The 5,575-nt window shown below is 53.9% G+C and overlaps 1 pseudogene; it reads left to right on the forward strand.

The window, feature by feature from the left end:
• The first annotated feature begins 1,922 nt into the window (after nucleotides 1-1,922).
• On the forward strand, nucleotides 1,923-5,272 carry LOC104671871 (annotated as a pseudogene).
• Nucleotides 5,273-5,575: the final 303 nt, after the last annotated feature.

The raw sequence follows: 5,575 nt of genomic DNA on the forward strand, positions 1-5,575 counted from the left end.
GGAGATACAATTCAAGTTGAGATTTGGGTGGGGACACAGCCAAACCATATCATTCCACCCCTGGCCCCTCCAAATCTCATTTCCTCATATTTCAAAACCAATCATGCCTTCCCAACAGTCTCCCAAAATCTTAACTCATTTCAGCATTAACCCAAAAAGTCCACAGTCCAAAGCCTCATCTGAGACAAAGGAAGTCTCTTTCACCTATGAGCCGGTAAAATAAAAAACAAACTAGGTACTTCCTAGATACAATGAGGGTACAGGTATTGGGTAAATACAGCTGTTCCAAATGGGAGAAATTGACCAAAACAAAGAGGTTACAAGGCCCGTGCAAGTCCGAAATCCAGTGAGACAGTCAATTTTTTTTTTTTTTTTTTTTTTTTTTTTTTTTGAGATGGAGTCTCGCTCTGTCACCCAGGCTGGAGTGCAGTGGCCGGATTTCAGCCCACTGCAAGCTCTGCCTCCCAGGTTCATGCTATTCTCCTGCCTCAGCCTCCTGAGTAGCTGGGACTACAGGTGCCATGCCCAGCTAATTTTTTTTTTTTTTTGTATTTTTTTTAGTAGAGATGGGGTTTCACGGTGTTAGCCAGGATGGTCTCGATCTCCTGACCTCGTGATCCGCCTGTCTCAGCCTCCCAAAGTGCTGGGATTACAGGCTTGAGCCACCGCACCCGGCCGGGACAGTCAAATTTTGAGCTCCAAAATTATTTCCTTTGACTCCGTGTCTCGCATCCAGGTCACACTGATGCAAGAGTTGGGTTCCCATGGTCTTGGGCAGCTCCACCCCTGTGGCTTTGCAGGGTACAGCCTTCCTCCCAGATGCTTTCATGAGCTGGCATTGAGTGTCTGCAGCTTTTCCAGGCGCATGGTGCAAGCTGTCAGTGGATCTACCATTCTGGGGTCTGAAGGACAGTTGTCCTCCTCACAGCTCCACTAGGCAGTGCCCCAGGAGGGACTCTGTGGGGTGGGCTCTGACCCCACATTTCCCTTCTGCACTGCCCTAGCAGAGGTTCTCCATGAGGGCCCCGGCAGCAAACTTCTGCCTGGGCATCCAGGCATTTCCATACATCTTCTGAAATCTAGGTGGAGGTTCCCAAATCTCAATTCTAGACTTCTATGCACTTACAGGGTCAACACCACATGGAAGCTGCCAAATCTTGGGCCTTCCACCCTCTGAAGCCACAGCCTGAGCTGTATGTTGGCCCCTTTCAGCCACGGCTAAGTGGTTGGGACATAGGGCACCAAGACCCTAGGCTGCACACAGCACAGGGTCCCTGGCCCTGGCCCACAAAACCACATTTTCCTCCTGGGCCTCCAGGCCTGTGATGGGAGGGTCTGCTGTGAAGGTCTCTGACATGGCCTGGAGACATTTTCCCCATGGTCTTGGGGATTAGCATTAGGCTCCCTGCTACTCACGCAAATTTCTGCAGCTGGCTTGAATTTCTCCCCAGAAAATGGGTTTTTCTTTTCTGTCACATAGTCAGGCTGCAAGTTTTCCAAACTTATGCTCACTTCCCTTATAAAACTGAGTGCCTTTAATAGTACCCAAGTCACCTCCTGAATGCTTTGCTACTTAGAAATTTCTTCGGCCAGATACCCTATATCTTCTCTCTCAAGTTCAAAGTTCCATAAATCTCTAGGGCAGGGGCAAAATGCCACCAGTCTCTTTGCTAAAACATAACAAGAGTCACCTTTGCTCCACTTCTGAACAAGTTCCCTGTCTCCATCTGAGACCACCTTAGCCTGGATTTTATTGTCCGTATCACTATCAGCATTTGCGGCAAAGCCATTCAACAAGTCTCTAGGAAGTTCCAAACTTTCCCACATTTTTCTGTCTTCCTCCGAGCCCTCCAAATTGTTCCAACCTTTGCCTGTTACCTAGGTCCAAAGCCACATCCACATTTTCAGGTATCTTTTCAGCAATGCCCCACTCTACTGGTACCAATTTACCGTATTAGTCCATTTTCACACTTCTGATACAAACATACCCGAGACTGGGAAGAAAAAGAGGTTTAATTGGACTTATAGTTCCACATTGCTGGGGAGGCCTCAGAATCATGGCGAGAGGCGAAAGGAACTTCTTACATTGGCAGCAGCAGAAGAAAATGAGAGAAGCAAAAGGAGAAACCCCTGATAAACCCATCGTATCTCATGAGACTTATTCAGTCATGAGAATTTAGCACAGGAAAGACCAGCCCTCCTGATTCAATTACTTCTCCCTGGGTCCCTTCCACAACATGTGGGAATTCTGGGAGATACAATTCAAGTTGAGATTTGGATGGGACACAGCCAAACCATAACAAGGCAGGAATTATTATTAACCCATCTTCCCAATAAGGGAACTGAGGCTGAAAGGAAGGGATTTGCCCAGAATCACACAGCTGGGAAATAAGCAAGCCAGGACTTGCCTCAGGTGTGATGATCTCCAAGTCCAGGCATGCCCCTAACCCCCAGTGAGAGTGGGGCTTTGCCCATCTGCCCTCACTGCCTGCCCTGTCTTGCTGGAATATCTACAAGGATTATCAGCAGCTGGAGCTGGCCCGTGAGACACAGGAGGAGGTGAACAGCTGAAAGTCCTCCTTTCTGAGGGCTGGCGTGTACCTTGAGTGTGTTGGGGTGAGCAGCAGGGCAAGGAGAGAAGGGGCAAGCTGCTGATACTAGGGGGCCCTGGGGCACCATCCACAGTGATGCCAAGTCATGCCATGTTTATGAGCCCTTATTTGGCTCAGAAATAACCAGGAATCCTCCCCACTATCTACTCTGGGGGTGAGATCAGAGTTAAGTTTTCTGGTCCTCCCATCCTTCTCCAGTGGCAGTTTTGTGTCTCCGTCTCTGCCACAGATGGGGTTTCCTGCATGCCCTTCCTATGATGCTGGTTTCCTGTGACTGCCTTCTCTTTTCTCCCCTGTTTCACTGTGGCACTGTCTAGCGGAGCCTTAGAGTTGGGGTGCAGTGTCCCAGCTTCACTCAACCTCTCCCCTTTTCCTCGCTGTGTGTGTCTACTTTGGCTGTGCTCCCTGGTGCCAGCAGTGGCGGCAATGTTGGTGTGTGTGCCTCCCAGGACGAGAAGAAAGTGAGTGTGACCTTCTCTTGCTTCCTGCCAGGTGTCTGCAGCCTGGCACCAGCTCTGGCCAGGTCTTTAAGCAAAGGACCTGCAGATGTTGTTTTCTCATTTCTGGTTTGGGAAATTGAGGCAAACTCTGGGTACTACAGTCAGAAACAAGATGAGGCTGAATCAGGGGAGTCTGGGGTCCTGAGAGATATAGGGATGGGCAGAGACCTGAAACCCTTTAGAGCATGTGGGGATCTGGGTGTCTGTTTAGGCCAGTTGCTTCTCTCTCTGCATCAATGTTCCAGGTACCCTTGCAGGGAATGCCTGGAGCCTGGCTACATGGCCTGTCTACCCTGATGCCCTTGTGTTCTTCATGACAGGCCAGCAAGACCGAGGGGAATGGCTCTGACAGCTTCATGCACTCCATGGACCACAGCTGGAGCAGCAAGTGGAGACCATTCAGAACCTGGTGGACTCGTACGTGGCCATTGTCAACAAGAACGTGCAGGACCTCATGCCCAGACCATCATCCACCTCATGACGTGCATGTGCTGCTTCATGGGGGTAGGGGGTTCCTGTGGCACTGGGGACCCAGGTGGCCATGTTGGCCTGGGGGAGATGCCGACCAGCCTTATGGGACCAGCCTCAGAAAGGGAGGCATGGTCCAGACCAGAGTTGTCCCACAGAAATACAATGTGGGATTACAGTGGCTCATGCCTGTAATCCCAGCACTTTGGGAGGCTGATCTGAGGTGGGAGGATCGCTTCAGCACAGGAGTTCCAGACCAGCTTGGGCAACATAATGAAACTTCATCTCTACACAAAAATTTAAAAAAATAGCTGGGCTTGGTGATGGCACGTGCATGTAGTCCTAGCTACTCCATAGGCTGACGTTGGAGGATCACTTTGAGCCCAGGCGGTTGAGGCTGTAGTGAGCGGTGATCTCGCCCACTGTACTCCAGCCTGGCGACAAACGGAGATCCTATCTCCAAAAAAATTTTTTAAAACTGAGTAGACAGATGTCCTGGTGGCATGATAGATCCTGAGTCCCCCTCCCAGATCTGTGACCTTAGGTGACTTTTCCTCTGGACCTCAGTGTCCTCATTTGAGTGAGAAAAGGGCGGTGGGGAGGCAGATCTTCGAGTGTAAGCGGTGTAGAAGCCGTGTCTGAAAAGCCATAATCGGGGTTCCAAGTCCAGCAAACAGTCCCAGCAGAGCCCGGCGGGGCAGCCAGGGCGGCACAGGCATCAGGTTCTAACCTCCTTCCCTCTTTGCCCACTCTCAGACCAACCAGTTCATCTTCTGGGAGCTGCTGGTCAACCTGTACTCCCGTGGGAACCAGAACAGCTGATGGAGGAGTCCCCAGAGCAGGCACAGCGGTGCAAAGAGATGCTGCTCATGCACCACGTGCTGAGGGAGGCGCCCAGCATCATCGATGACATTAACACGACCACCGTCAGCACGCCCACGGGGTTCATAGATGACTCCTAGCTGCAAGTGCAGAGCGTCCCGGCCCGACGCAGGTACCAGAGCCGGCCCCCACGACCCCAAAGCTCCCGAGCCCGGGCTGCAGGAGAAGTGCCAGACCAGACAGTGGCGCGCCCCTTCCCCAGAGTGGTTCCCACTTGAAGCAAGAGGCGGAGCTTAGAGAGGGCGGGGCTTGCCGTGGAGCGCGGCCTGCGGGGCGGGGTGGAGCTGGGACCTTGGCACTGCTGGCAGGCGGGGCTTAAGCTCTGGCGACCGCCTCAGGCAGGCAGGGAGGATCTTGCATGCATGGGCCTGGCTGGCACTGGGCTGGGGCGGGGCCTCAGGGTGGGCGGGGCCACTCATCATTCCTCTCTCTGTTCCTGGCTCCCTGTCGCCGCAGGTCCCCCAAGTCCAGCCCCACGACGCAGAGCGGAGCCCCCGCCGTGTCCCCAGCCCGGCCCGGGTCGCGGAGCCCTGCTCCTGGGCCTCTGCCTGCTGGGTCCGCCCTGGGGGAAGCGCCCCTTGTACCCTCAAGGCCGGGGGCTTCCCCTGACCCCTTCTGCCCTCCCCCAGCAGGTGCCCTCGCGCCCCGCCCGGGGTCCCCAGGTGAGTAAGGGCTGAATAAGGCGGGAGAGGCCGCCGGACGGGCATGGTGGGGGACGGAAATGGGGCTGGATTCTAGTGCATCGGACCTGGTTGCCAGAACCGGCCGTCTCCATTCCAGGCATTCGGACCGTGGGTGCTGGAGCCCTGAGTGGCCGAGGGCTGACGGAGCCTGCCCCCAAAGGAGTACTGAGTCCCCTGAGGTGGTCGTTTTTAGGGAGGAGGCTATGGGGCTCGTCCCACCTGCCCCCTTCTTTCCAGCACTTGCATGGCGCTTCCCTCCATATTCACTCTTGGCGGCCGTCCCACACGTTGCATTCCTCCTCCTTTCTTCTTCTGTCTATGCTCCATCCTCCATTCCCTCCAACTCCTCTCCCAGCCCCTGGGGAGCCTACCTCAGGTCAGAGAGTCTGAACCCCGATCTGCCCTGGGTGTGTGGATTTCCTTCAGCTAC

The sequence above is a fragment of the Rhinopithecus roxellana genome, chromosome 5, assembly GCF_007565055.1.
Source record: "Rhinopithecus roxellana isolate Shanxi Qingling chromosome 5, ASM756505v1, whole genome shotgun sequence".
NCBI classification, from domain to species: Eukaryota; Metazoa; Chordata; class Mammalia; order Primates; family Cercopithecidae; genus Rhinopithecus; species Rhinopithecus roxellana.